This window comes from Pseudophryne corroboree, chromosome 1 (genome assembly GCF_028390025.1).
Source record: "Pseudophryne corroboree isolate aPseCor3 chromosome 1, aPseCor3.hap2, whole genome shotgun sequence".
Lineage (NCBI taxonomy): Eukaryota > Metazoa > Chordata > Amphibia > Anura > Myobatrachidae > Pseudophryne > Pseudophryne corroboree.
In genome coordinates, this window is record NC_086444.1 from 128336665 (window position 1) to 128350489 (window position 13825).

At 45.2% G+C, this 13825-nt stretch overlaps 2 pseudogenes; both read right to left on the bottom strand.

The window, feature by feature from the left end:
• Positions 1 to 1790: 1790 nt before the first annotated feature.
• On the bottom strand, positions 1791 to 1909 carry LOC134950511 (5S ribosomal RNA; annotated as a pseudogene).
• A 190-nt stretch (positions 1910 to 2099) lies between these two features.
• LOC134939679 (5S ribosomal RNA) lies at positions 2100 to 2218 on the bottom strand (annotated as a pseudogene).
• Positions 2219 to 13825: the final 11607 nt, after the last annotated feature.

The following is a 13825-nucleotide window of genomic DNA, read 5'->3' on the forward strand; positions in this document are numbered from 1 at the left end:
AAGAGCATAGTAACATAAAACCATATATATTACTTAAAACCTTTGAAGTATCACTGTAGCACAGAGGGTAAAAAATACTAAAAAAGTTTAAAAAGCACAAAAGAATAATAAGACGTTCATAAGGATGTAAAAGAGGAATCGAATAGCTTAACTTAGTGATGAGGTTTAGACCAAAGAGTAGCACCCAACGCGTTTTGTCCTATCTGGACTTCATCAAGGGGTGATTTGAGACTAGAGACAGACCATACTTATATACCCAAACTAAAAGGAAGTGATGTACGCATCACTTCCTGTAAGCAATTAACATGAGAGTTCTGATATTGACCAAAAACCTACATATTGCACAGCATACAGTTTAAGTTATTGATTAGAGCTTAAGAGAAGAGAAAATCGAGTGAATATGCTGAAGGAAACGTCTAAAATCCATGAAAGACGCTCAGAGCCGCGGACTTCCGGTCCGGGCTCTGTACGACGTCATATCCGCCCCACATCCGGTATCCGGCGCGTCGTACTGCGCCTGCGTTGGTCCTGTGCGGCGGAGGTTACTGTGTTGTTGATGTTCTCTGGTGCGGTTGCTTAGTTACCCGGCGGACATATTAGTGGAAGTGAAACATCACGTTCTTGCGGCGGCCATATTACTGGAGCCTGAGTACACGGCGGACATTTTTAGTAAAGGTGGAATAACAAATTCCTGCGGCGGACATACTTTAAAGGTCTGAATGAGCAGGATAATGTCTGTATGTCGATAAGATCCAAAAGCTTGGTCCTCTCCAGATCGGATATGAAACAGAGGAAGGATACAGGGAGGGATTAATTCAGTAAAAAATGGTCAAAGGATATAAAGGTCGCAATTTATTTCATTAAAACTACATAGTAATTTGGGGGGGAAAAGATATAATATTTATATGATAGAATTGTGCCCATAAATGGACCAACATAAACAGTTATAAGTGGGAGAGGAAAAAAGACAGTCCTAAGTACATATACCGTATTTGCCGGCGTATAAGACGACTGGGCGTATAAGACGACCCCCAACATTTCCAATCAAAATATAGAGTTTGTTATATACTCGCCGTATAAGACTACCCCCTTCCACACACCAAATAAAACGTAAAAGAACATCAGATTTGTGACATACTGTATATTATGACCTGATAAGAGATTTGGATAGGGAGTATTTATCAAGGTATGCATAAGAAGGGGGGAGGGGGCGAGGAGAAAGTTGTAAAATGTATAAAAGTATACCCCTGTGTGCATTTAGTGTTACCGGTTACACATGAGTGCCATTAGTATTAGTGCCATTACAGTACCTGTCATTGTCACCATTGTACCGCCACAACGCGACTGCAGCGCCTCCGGCCAGTCCCTGCATCTCCCTGTAATTGGCACTAGTGACCCGCCGCGGCCGCACTGGATATCGCGCGATACTGGATGGTGAGTAGAATGAGGTGGGCGGGCATCGGGAGGCCACTATGGGCACCGGGCGAGTATCGGAAGGCCACTATGGCAGCTATGTCTATCCCAACTGAAGTGCACCCGGCGTATAAGACGACCCCCCCACTTGGAGGCATGTTTTTCAGGGCAAAAAAGTAGTCTTATACGCCAGCAAATACTGTATATTATTGCATATAAAAGGGTAAGTATATGAGGAAGGGTGGACCTCCTGGACCAGAGTACGTGATTAAGGGTATAATCTCAGGTAGTATATTAGTACGAATAGAACAGTATTCATAATATAAAGACATCGTAAAGGACATTTATAAGTTGTATACATAATTTATTCCACTATACATTTACAACACCCGGTCTTCCAAGTGGGTCTCCCATCCTTGTACTAGCCGAGCCCAGCCTTGTTTAGCTTCCAAGTTCGGACGGCATTGGGCGTCTCCAGACTGGTATGATTGTAATAGTGATGTGGAATCGTGAGGAGAGACCTTAGTGTATACATCAGGCTGATGCCAAGAGCTACTTGCTTTATAAGGGTACGATTTCGTTAGAGGCAAGGACCAAGATGAGGGTAGATAATATAATAAAAGCAGAGAGGCAACATATATCAAAATAGCGGAATATCCCTGGAATTCAGGTTTCCTGTGCAATCTTTTTTACAGCACCTGGTCTCCCCTGGAGGTCACCCATCCAGGTACTGGCAAGGCCCAACACTGCTTCGCTTCCAAGATCGGCCGGAATTGGGCATGTCCAGTGTGGTATGGCTGTAATGAGGAGGCAGAGGGTCACTGTAGACCAAAGGCACAAGAGGGGGGAGAACTGGAGAGGGAATGTATGGGGATGAAGGAGAGTAGGACGGAGGATGTATGTATAGGAGGGATGGCTTACATTATAAGAAGGGTGCTATCTCGTATCCTTCATTGAAGCCATCCGGGTGGAGAGTATTCAATTCATAAATCCAGAACATTTCTCTCCTGGAGAGGAGATTGGAAAGGTCTCCTCCTCTTTCTCCCAACGATACTAGTTCGATGCCTTTATATGTTAATGTCTCCGGATCCGAATTGTGGCATTGATGAAAATGTCTTGATACTGCATGTGTGAGGACCTTGTTCTTTATATTCCTAATGTGTTCTTGGATACGGAGTTTCAGGATTCTTTTGGTTTTGCCCACATACTTCAGACCGCATGGACATTCCAACAGATAGATTACCGATGGTGTGTTACAATTTATGAACTGTTTTATTCGGTACTCCTTCTTAGTGTTGGCGTTGTTAAAAGATTTCCTGTTGTGATGAAGATACTTGCAAATGTTGCACCTTCCACACTTAAAACTGCCCACACATTTCGGCATGGGGTTCCTAGTTTCAGGATTTCTTAGCATGCTTGGTGCCACCAGGTCCTTCAGGCTTTGTGACTTTCGGAACACTAGTTTGGGTTCTTTGGTAAGGTAATCCTTTAGAATGGGATCCATTAGTAGGATGTGCCAGTGCTTCTTGAGTGTTTGTTTAATAAATTTCTCATGTCTGCTGTATGTCGTGATGAACTGTTATGCACACCAGTGCCAGCAGGAATGTACTGGTGTCTGAACGGAGAGGGATGCAAAACAAATGAACTCACAGACAGACTGGGGAATATGACATTACATACACAGAAGGTGATAGGGTAACAAAATAAACACAAAGTGAACAGAGAAGCCCAAAGGCTAAGAAACTGGGTGTCTCCCTAGTATTAGGAATGCTCAGATGGAAAGAAGCGAGATGTTGTGCTTTAATACGTAGAGAACCCGAAATGCTGTTGCTAAGGGCAACAGCAAAACCCTAAAGGGTTACCAACGGGTGTGGCAGTAAACTCCTTGGTCAGAGATGGAATAATAGATACAAGGAGAGTCTCCAGAATCCTAGTCCTCACTTGCAGTGCACTGGTTCAGTTTACTGCCACTAAACTGACACCTGAACACCCTGCACAGTGAGAAAGGATTTTGGCAGGCAAGTCTGAGAATACAGCCGCAAACTTGCTAGGTTCACAGAGTAGCAAAAGAACCCCAGCAGGTTAAACGACTGACTCCAGTCTTACTGCTAGGTCTGGATTGGCAGAGTGTAATACCAAATCCCAAGGCCTATTTGCAGTAAGCAACAAACAAATACAAAGTTTACACAGTACTAGCTAGCTTTCAGGAACTGACTAACCAACAAAGATTCAGCAGCATCTGCCTAACCTGAGAAGAGGGTTTATATAGCAGGTGCTGTCCACGCCCCACTCAGACCTCACAGACTGTGAGCACAAAAACCAGCACCGGATCCCCTGCCGTGCACAGAGCCTGTAACCACTGCACAGCAAAAGACCCGAACCGGAGTATCAGCTACGCTCAGGTTACTCCGCTAGCACTTGTCTCCCGGTTGCCATGACGACGTGGCAGCACAGAGCAGGAGACCCTAACAGTACCCCCCCTCTGACGAGGGGTCAAAGAACCCCTACCACCGGGTTTATCGGGGAACTGCGAGAAGAAAAGAGCGTAACAGTCTGGGAGCATGAAGATCACAACTGCGCACCCACGACCGCTCCTCCGGGCCATACCCCTTCCAGTGCACCAAAAATGACAGCCGACCCCGAACCATCTTGGAGTCAAGAATCCTTTCAACAACAAACTCCCTCTGGCCACGTATCAGAAGAGGGGAAGGTCTTCCACTGGAAGAAGGATTACTAATCGCCCGTTTTAAAAGGGAACAATTAAATGTTTTATTGATACCCAAAGAACGGGGTAGATCTAACTGAAATGCCACCGGATTGATAACTCTAGTGATCTTATAAGGACCGATGAACCGGGGGCCTAACTTATGAGATGGCTGTCTCAACTTCAAATTCTTGGTAGACAACCAGACGAAGTCTCCTAATTTGAAGCTGCAGGGTCTTTTCCGCTTATCAAAAACCCTTTTGGTCACTAATGACACAGACACAAGGGCTTTCTTCACTTTCCTCCAAATACCTCTAAGGACCGAAACCACAGAGGAACCACCAGGCGTGGAGTCCAGGGGGTCAAAAGAATTGGCCTTAGGATGATGCCCATACACACAAAGGAAGGGAGAGATCCCTGTAGCAGAGTGAGCCGCGTTGTTATAGGCAAACTCCGCCATGGACAGATGAGCAACCCAGTCAGTCTGACACTTGGAGACATAACACCTGAGGAACTGCTCCAAGGACTGGTTCACCCTTTCAGTCTGCCCATTAGACTGCGGATGGTAGCCTGACGACAAGCTGACAGAAATCTGGAGATCGGAACAAAATGCCCTCCAGAATTTGGCCACAAACTGGGATCCGCGGTAAGAGACCACATCAAGTGGCAACCCGTGGAGGCGCACAACATGCAGCATAAATAATTCAGACAGGCGTCTGGCCGATGGCAGCCCAACCAATGGAACGAAGTGCGCCATCTTCGAAAACCTGTCAACGACAACCCAGATGGCTGTCATCCCCAAGGATTTGTGCAAGTCCACCACAAAATCCATTGAAATGTGGGTCCATGGCTTAGATGGAATAGAGAGTGGATGTAATGGGCCAACAGGAACCCCTCTAGGAGTCTTATTTCGGGCACAGATGTCACATGCCCGAACCCACTGATCCACATCCCTAGCCACCGAGGGCCACCACACCGCCCCAGATAGCAACTCCCGAGTTCTGGCAATACCCGGGTGACCTGCCGACTTCTTGGCATGGAATTCCAGGAACACTCGCTGTCTTAATCTAGGAGGCACAAACAAAAGACCTACCGGAAGGTCTGGAGGAGCCTGCTCCTGTGCTCTAAGGACTAATGACAAGAGGTCCTGGGTAATGCCCACTTTAATACATGATGGGGACACAATGGGCAATGGCTCCTCGGTGGTCTCCTGGATTGGAGCAAAACTCCGTGAGAGCGCATCAGCCTTGATGTTTTTTGACCCAGGGCGATATGTTATCAAAAAATTAAAGCGAGCAAAAAACAAAGCCCATCGTGCCTGCCTGGCATTGAGGCGCTTCGCTGACTCTAAATATGCCAAATTCTTATGGTCGGTGAGAATTGAGACCACAAACTTAGCCCCCTCAAGCCAGTGTCTCCACTCCTCGAGTGCATCCTTAATAGCCAACAATTCCCGGTTACCCACGTCATAATTCATCTCGGCAGGCGAAAATTTACAGGAAAAGTAAGCACAGGGATGAAGGCGATTATCAGACACCCCCATCTGAGAGAGCACTGCCCCAATACCCATCTCAGAGGCATCCACCTCCACCACAAAAGGACGCTCTGGATCTGGGTGTCGCAGCACCTTGGCCGAGACAAATGCCCTTTTGAGACGGGCAAAAGCCGCTTTGGCCTCACAAGACCAGTGAGCAACATCCGCCCCTTTCTTAGTGAGTGCCACCAAGGGCGCCACTATAGACGAAAATCCAGCGATAAATCGTCTATAAAAATTCGCAAAGCCCAGAAAACGCTGAAGCGCCTTCAAACTAGTGGGCTGCACCCAATCCAGGACTCCCTGTACCTTGGAACCCTCCATTTGGAAACCTTCTGGGGAGATAATATATCCTAGAAATGCGATTTGCTGAACTTCAAATTCGCACTTCTTCCGCTTCGCCCCATGCCGGTGGTCTCTGAGTTTCTGGAGGACTAAGCGTACATGCTTCCGATGTTTCTCCAGGGAATGGGAGAAGATTAGGATGTCATCTAAGTATACAACTAAGAATCTATCCAAATATTCCCTGAGCACATCGTTCATGAAGTCCTGGAAGACTGCCGAGGCATTACAGAGCCCAAAAGGCATCACCAAATATTCATAATGCCCTGAGTGGGTATTAAAGGCAGTATTCCATTCATCCCCCTCTCTTATTCGGATTAGATTGTACGCACCGCGTAGGTCAATCTTAGAAAAAATGGTGGCAGTACGAAGCTGGTCAAACAAGACCGAAATGAGAGGCAGTGGGTATGAGTTTTTAATCGTGATACGGTTCAATTCCCTGAAGTCGATGCAGGGTCGCAATGAACCGTCCTTTTTACCCACGAAGAAGAACCCCGACCCAACTGGAGACTGTGAAGGTCTAATAAATCCCTTAGCCAAGTTCTCCTGAATGTACTCTGCCATAGCCTGAGTCTCAGGACGTGACAGGGAGTACAACCTGCTCTTGGGAAGCTTAGCATTCGGCAACAAATTAATGGCACAGTCATAGGGGCGATGGGGAGGTAGTACCTCTGCAACTCTTTTGGAGAACACGTCCGCAAAATCTGCATAACATCCTGGCAATCCTGGCAAACTTAGCTGCGAAAGCCTGACTGGAAGGCTCAAGCAACTCCTGAAACAATCAGTACCCCAACTAAGAATCTCCCCAGAGACCCAGTCAAATTGAGGATTGTGGGCCCTTAACCAGGGTAACCCCAACACCAATGGGGCAAAAGTACAGACAGTCACATAAAAGGACAATTTTTCAGAGTGTGTGGCTCCAATAAACAAAGAAATTTGGCTAGTGCAAGAGGTAATTTTACCCTGGGATAATGGTTCCCCGTTTAACCCACAAATCTCAATTTCCGATGCCAAGGGTACTAAGGGAACAGAGTGTTTCAGGGCGAATTGGCAGTCCATAAAAACCCCGTCGACCCCACTGTCCACAAAGGCCTCAGTCTTGACAGTTTGACCAAGGATCTTCAAGGTCACCGGAATGATAAAAGTCTTCTTGGGAAATTCTGACTTCTGGCCTGACAGGATATTTCCCATCACCCTCAGGCCCTGAAGTTTTCCGGCTTTTCTGGGCATGATACTACCACATGACCTTTATTCCCACAGTACAAACATAACCCCTGCTGTCTCCTCCGCGTCTTCTCACGCGAGGAGAGGCGGGTAGCCCCAATCTGCATAGGCTCCTCGGAAAATTCCTCAGAGTCTGAGGTTCCCTTGGGAAAGAAGGAAACCTCGGTCTCCCTTTCAAGCCTGCGCTCTCTCAGCCGTCTATCCACCCGAATGGATAACTGCATGAGCTGATCCAAGCTATCAGGCAAGGGATATTGTACCAGTTGGTCTTTTAACTGGTTAGAAAGACCTCTTCGGTACTGGTGTCTCAGGGCTGGGTCATTCCATTGGGTATCATGGGCCAACCTCCGAAACTCCGTACAATAAACCTCAACTGGCCTTCGCCCTTGCTTAAGGATCGAAATCTGAGCCTCGGCTGAGGCCGTCTTGTCAGGGTCATCATACAACATGCCCAGTGCCGTAAAAAAAACATCAACACTTTTAAGCGACGGACAGTCTGGCTGCAACCCATATGCCCAGACCTGTGGGTCTCCTTGTAGCAAGGAAATCACTATGCCCACCCGCTGAATCTCCGACCCAGAAGACTGAGGCCTAAGTTGGAAATATAGCTTGCAGCTCTCCTTGAAACAAAAGAACTGCGAGCGATCTCCAGAAAAACGATCCGGGAGATTTACTTTCGGCTCCTTAGCCCCTGAAGGTACTGCTGCTGCGGGAGCTCCGCCAGCGGCCTGCGAGGTGTGCATTTTAATGGACAAATCATTAAATTGTCGAGTCAGGACCTGCACCTGATCGACCACCTGTTGCAAAGTATTTTGAGGGGTATGCTCCATATTCCCACAAAATTTCAACAGGAGTATTGGGCTGCTGAATATGTTATGCACACCAGTGCCAGCAGGAATGTACTGGTGTCTGAACGGAGAGGGATGCAAAACAAATGAACTCACAGACAGACTGGGGAATATGACATTACATACACAGAAGGTGATAGGGTAACAAAATAAACACAAAGTGAACAGAGAAGCCCAAAGGCTAAGAAACTGGGTGTCTCCCTAGTATTAGGAATGCTCAAATGGAAAGAAGCGAGATGTTGTGATTTAATACGTAGAGAACCCGAAATGCTGTTGCTAAGGGCAACAGCAAAACCCTAAAGGGTTACCAACGGGTGTGGCAGTAAACTCCTTGGTCAGAGATGGAATAATAGACACAAGGAGAGTCTCCAGAATCCTAGTCCTCACTTGCAGTGCACTGGTTCAGTTTACTGCCACTAAACTGACACCTGAACACCCTGCACAGTGAGAAAGGATTTTGGCAGGCAAGTCTGAGAATACAGCCGCAAACTTGCTAGGTTCACAGAGTAGCAAAAGAACCCCAGCAGGTTAAACGACTGACTCCAGTCTTACTGCTAGGTCTGGATTGGCAGAGTGTAATACCAAATCCCAAGGCCTATTTGCAGTAAGCAACAAACAAATACAAAGTTTACACAGTACTAGCTAGCTTTCAGGAACTGACTAACCAACAAAGATTCAGCAGCATCTGCCTAACCTGAGAAGAGGGTTTATATAGCAGGTGCTGTCCACGCCCCACTCAGACCTCACAGACTGTGAGCACAAAAACCAGCACCGGATCCCCTGCCGTGCACAGAGCCTGTAACCACTGCACAGCAAAAGACCCGAACCGGAGTATCAGCTACGCTCAGGTTACTCCGCTAGCACTTGTCTCCCGGTTGCCATGATGACGTGGCAGCACAGAGCAGGAGACCCTAACGTGAACTTGACATTGTCTTCCCTATTTTCTTTAGGTTTGTATTTCAGAAGTTCGCCTCTTTCCAATTCTTTGGTTTTAGCCATAGCTCCTTCCAGGAGTTGTGCAGGGTACCCCTTTTCCTTGAATTTCTCCTTGTAAACTTCCAGTTGCTGGTCCCTTTCTTCATTTCTCTTGCCGTTACGTGCTATTCTGTTGAACTGAGAGAGTGGGATGTTGTCTTTCCATTGTTGCCGGTGATTACTCCTGTAGTGCACGTAGCTGTTCATGTCTACCTTCTTGATGAAGTTGCTCGTGATAATTTCACTACCTGAGTGTGTCAGGACCAGGTCCAGAAATTCGATACTTTCGGTGTCCTCTACTGCTGGGAACCTTAGATTCATACTGTTAGCCGAGATATGTGTTAAAAACTCTTTGAAAACCTGTTGATCTCCTTCCCATACAATCAAAATATCGTCAATGTACCGTTTATAGAAAATGATGTTGTGTTGGTACGGATTGTTTGTAAAAATATATTTGTTCTCCCATTGTCCCATAAAAAGATTCGCGAAGCTGGGTGCAAAAATAGTCCCCATAGCTGTGCCACATATCTGGAGATAAAATCCATCTAAAAACTTAAAATAATTATGTTTTAAAATAAAAAGCATAATTTCGCACAGAAACATCCTGTGGTCCTCTGTGATTAGATGGTCCTTACTGAGGAATTCGTTGCAGGCTTCAATCCCTTTGTCATGTTCTATGCAAGTGTACAAAGATTGCACATCTATTGTGACCCATCTGTATGTATCCTTCCACTGAAAATTCTCCATCAGGTTCAGAACTGTTGTAGTATCCTTTAGATAAGCCGGTAGTTCCATGACGTATTTTCTTAAAAAAAGGTCTACATATTCTGACAGATGTGAAGTCAGCGAATCAATACCTGCCACTATTGGTCTTCCCGGGGGATTTTCCAGAGACTTGTGTATTTTCGGGAGAAAGTAAAAAATGGGGGTAGTGGGGTTGGAATTTAAAAGATACTGGAATTCCTCTTTAGTGATGATTTCACGTCTAAAACCTTTTAAAAGCATTGTCCTTAATTCTTCTACAAAGGTTTCCTTTGGGTCGTTTTGTAATGGAATATATGAGGATCTATCACCCAGTGGTCTTTTAGCTTCTATGGTATAGGCTTCTCTATCCATAATGACCAACCCCCCCCCTTTGTCAGCCGGTTTCACAACAATATTCTTATTCTCCTGAAGTCTTTTGATTGCTTCTGTTTCTTTGTTCGTAAGATTTCTTTCCTTAATTGGTGTGGTGGTAGTGTCACAGAGATCCTTCTTTACTAGGTCGTAGAAAAGGCCCACATAATGTCCCTTGGATTCAAGGGGGTAAAATTTGGAAGTGGGCTTGAGGCCAGATTTTGATTGTTCATAATTTTGTATGATTGCATCCTCCTTTTTGAGGAAATGACGTTTGAGGGTAATTTTCCTTATGAATTTATTTAAGTCAATGAAAACATCAAACATGTTCATTCCTTTGGTGGGTGCAAACGAAAGACCTTTGCTTAGCAAGGTAGTTTCATGTTCTGTCAATACGTGGCTGGAGAGGTTGTAGATACCTTTTGAAGTTGCCGGTTCTATTCGAGGTTTCGTCTTTTGAACACGTTTTTTCCTCCTGCCCCCACGGCATCCTCTTCTTCTTCGAACCTTCTTTTCCGTGGGGATATATTGGTGGTTCTCCATTTTTCTGTTGTCCTTGCCGTGCCTTTGAGTTGATGAGAAGTGCTTGGTGATAAAAAAGGTTCCTCTATGTTAGAGTCCAATCTCTGTAATGTCGAGAATCTATTGGTGGTTCTGATAGGGTTCGATTGTTTTCCCCTTGTATATGTCTGAGGATTTCTCTGTTTTTTGGGGATGGATTGCCAGTAATCCTTAGTTCCTTTAGGCTCCTGTCGTTCTCCTCTGTTGAACCTACTCCAGTTCTTCACCATGTTGTTCTCATAGTCCTGTCTGTCTCTAGTAAACTTCTTTTCTTTATTCTTGATCACTTCTTCCTCTATACGTTCTAGTTTTTTATTTAGAACCTTTTCATTGATTCTAAAATCCTCTTTATCCTTATGTGTCTCCATTTTATTCTCAGCCTCCTTAATCTCTGATTCCAGGTCTGAGATAATGCGTTTCTTTTCTGCTATTAGCAGTTTCATGAGGTTAATGGAACAGTTATGTAGTGTATTGTCCCACTCCTTCATGAAATCCTGATTATCCGTACCAAAAGTTGGTTGTTTTGATAGCCTGAGTCCTCTGGGGATCCTATTTACACTCACGTAGTGTTCCAGGCCCCTGATGTCCCACCATGCTTTGACTTCCTTTGTCAGGAGTCTTTCTATACTCCAAAACATGTCGTCCAGATTGTTAGTATTAGGTTCGATCTCTGGAGTGGCAGTTTCATTAAAAATTTTTGACATAAGTTACTCCTTTTGTTGGTGCGTTCCTTTGTTCCAAACATGCTGTGTATGATGCTGGTCTCTTCCAGGCAGCTGAAAGCAATAATACCAAAAGAGAAAATGTGTACTGGAAAGATATCAGCGCCACGGATGCAGTATCTAATATGTATAACACTAAGATGGGAACCCTGCAAAATAGTGTGTACAAAAAACTGCTTAATGTGTTGGCACTCCCTTATTAAAACAGGGTGTCAGCTCGTTACCTCAAATAAATATAGGTATTGGTATCTTTACCTATGAAAGTGGTTATGTGGACAAAAGATGAGGTGGTAGAGAGCGACCAAAGGTGCCAAGTAATGCTAAAAGCAGAAAGGTGATATAAAAAAAGTATACAAATTTATTGCAATGGAACGCACTACACAAAAATGGTTATAAAAACACACAAGCTCATATAAAAAAATATATATATGACCCATATAGAAAAACAAAATTAAAAACTTTTTTTTTTTTTAAATTAAATAAAGAAGAGCATAGTAACATAAAACCATATATATTACTTAAAACCTTTGAAGTATCACTTTAGCACAGAGGGTAAAAAATACTAAAAAAGTTTAAAGTTTAAAAAGCACAAAAGAATAATAAGACGTTCATAAGGATGTAAAAGAGGAATCGAATATATAAACTTGTGTGAGCCGAACTCGTTATAAACTAATTGCGGATGCCGGTTAAGAAGCTATTATAGCAAAGTCCATGTCCACCTGAGCCGTTAGGGGTACAGAAGAGCACGGGTAACCAGCACACCAATTAATATGCAATTAATAAGCCTTTAATTCCATTTATAGCAGCAATGCTTAGACATAGTGTTTAAAAAAGTCACAAAAATGCAGTCAATGATCCGAGTATAGCATATTCACCCATTCCTTCAAAATACATAGTTTAGAAAACCATCAGTCAACTAATTTGTTTCTATAAAGTGGAAGGAGACTGCGCTCACAGGGGGGAAGGTGGGGATGAGTGCTGCTAAACCTGGAGGTGTCCTAATATGTTTTGGTGGTAACAGCCACCTTCATCCAGGACTGCCTGTCTTAGACTGTCAGCAGAGCCTATAAATACCTGCACTAGATGAATACAAGCCAATCAAAAAACCAAGACAATTAAACATTCAAATAATGTGCTCAATTAGATGCCCATATAAGGACTCCCACAACACACACCTCTATACCATGTGACCACATTTGACCGCTTCATTGCCCACAAATACCAGCGCCGAATTAGCAGCATCTGTATCCCCTCACCTGTCCGCCCACCACATCACCGGAAGTGACACGGACGCGGCCGTGATCCAGAAAAAAACTCTAGGGAACTGAGGCACATGACGCGGTGTGCATCCCCGGAAGTGACGCATGCACATGTGACCACATGGTTGGCGGAAGTTCGCACATTGCCAACCAATCACGACGAACAGGCACAGACAGGGACAGCTGATAACAACCGCCCCGCTGTGTCAGTCACCGCAAGTGGTGCAATGCCTAATACAGTAGACTAAAGGCCCATACACACTTGCCGATAAAATGAGCGTCGTCGCTCATTTTTCCCCTCCCTGAGCGACCTCGCTGATTTTATCGGCAAGTGTGTATGCCGCCAGCGACGACCGATGCGTGGCCCCGCGGGTCGGCAAAGATTGTCACTGTCAGCAGTGCATGCATGCAGGATCTGGACTGTCGTCCAGGACCTGCATGCACTGCTGGCAGAGGCATGACGTCACTGAGCGATATGAGCGGTCATATCGCTCAGTGTGTACAGCCGGCCATCGACCGGCCAGGCCGGAAGGGGAAACATTAGACGACGTCGCCAGTGGCGTAAGTTCGTCCCAGTAGCCCGGAGGCGAGATAAATATTGGTGCCCCCCCTATATTTAGATAAGTGTGTGTGTGTGTGTGTGTGTGTGTGTGTGTGTGTGTGTGTGTGTCTTTTATTTTAAATCACACATTTTTTTAGCATTCATACCCAGGATTAGAACCCATGATCTGTTACACTGACAGCAGGCACTTTACTAATGGAGCTATTTGCTCCTGTATAGGAAGCAGGAGAATTCTTACTATACGAAGTTACATGTAATTGTCAGAGAAGTAACTTCATGTAGTTAGAATTCTCATATTTCCTATACAGGAGCAAATAGCTTCATCAGTAAGGTGTCTGCTTCCAGTGTAATAGGTTGTGGTTTCTAATCCCGGGTATGACACTTGTAAAATGTGTGTCTACAGCAGGCATGTCCAAACTGCGGCCCTCCAGCTGTTGTGAAACTACATATCCCAGCATGCTCTGACACAGTTTTGCTGTCAGAGAATGCTAAAGCTGTGTCAGGGCATGCTGGGATGTGTAGTTTCTCAACAGCTGGAGGGCCGCAGTTTGGACATGCCTGGTCT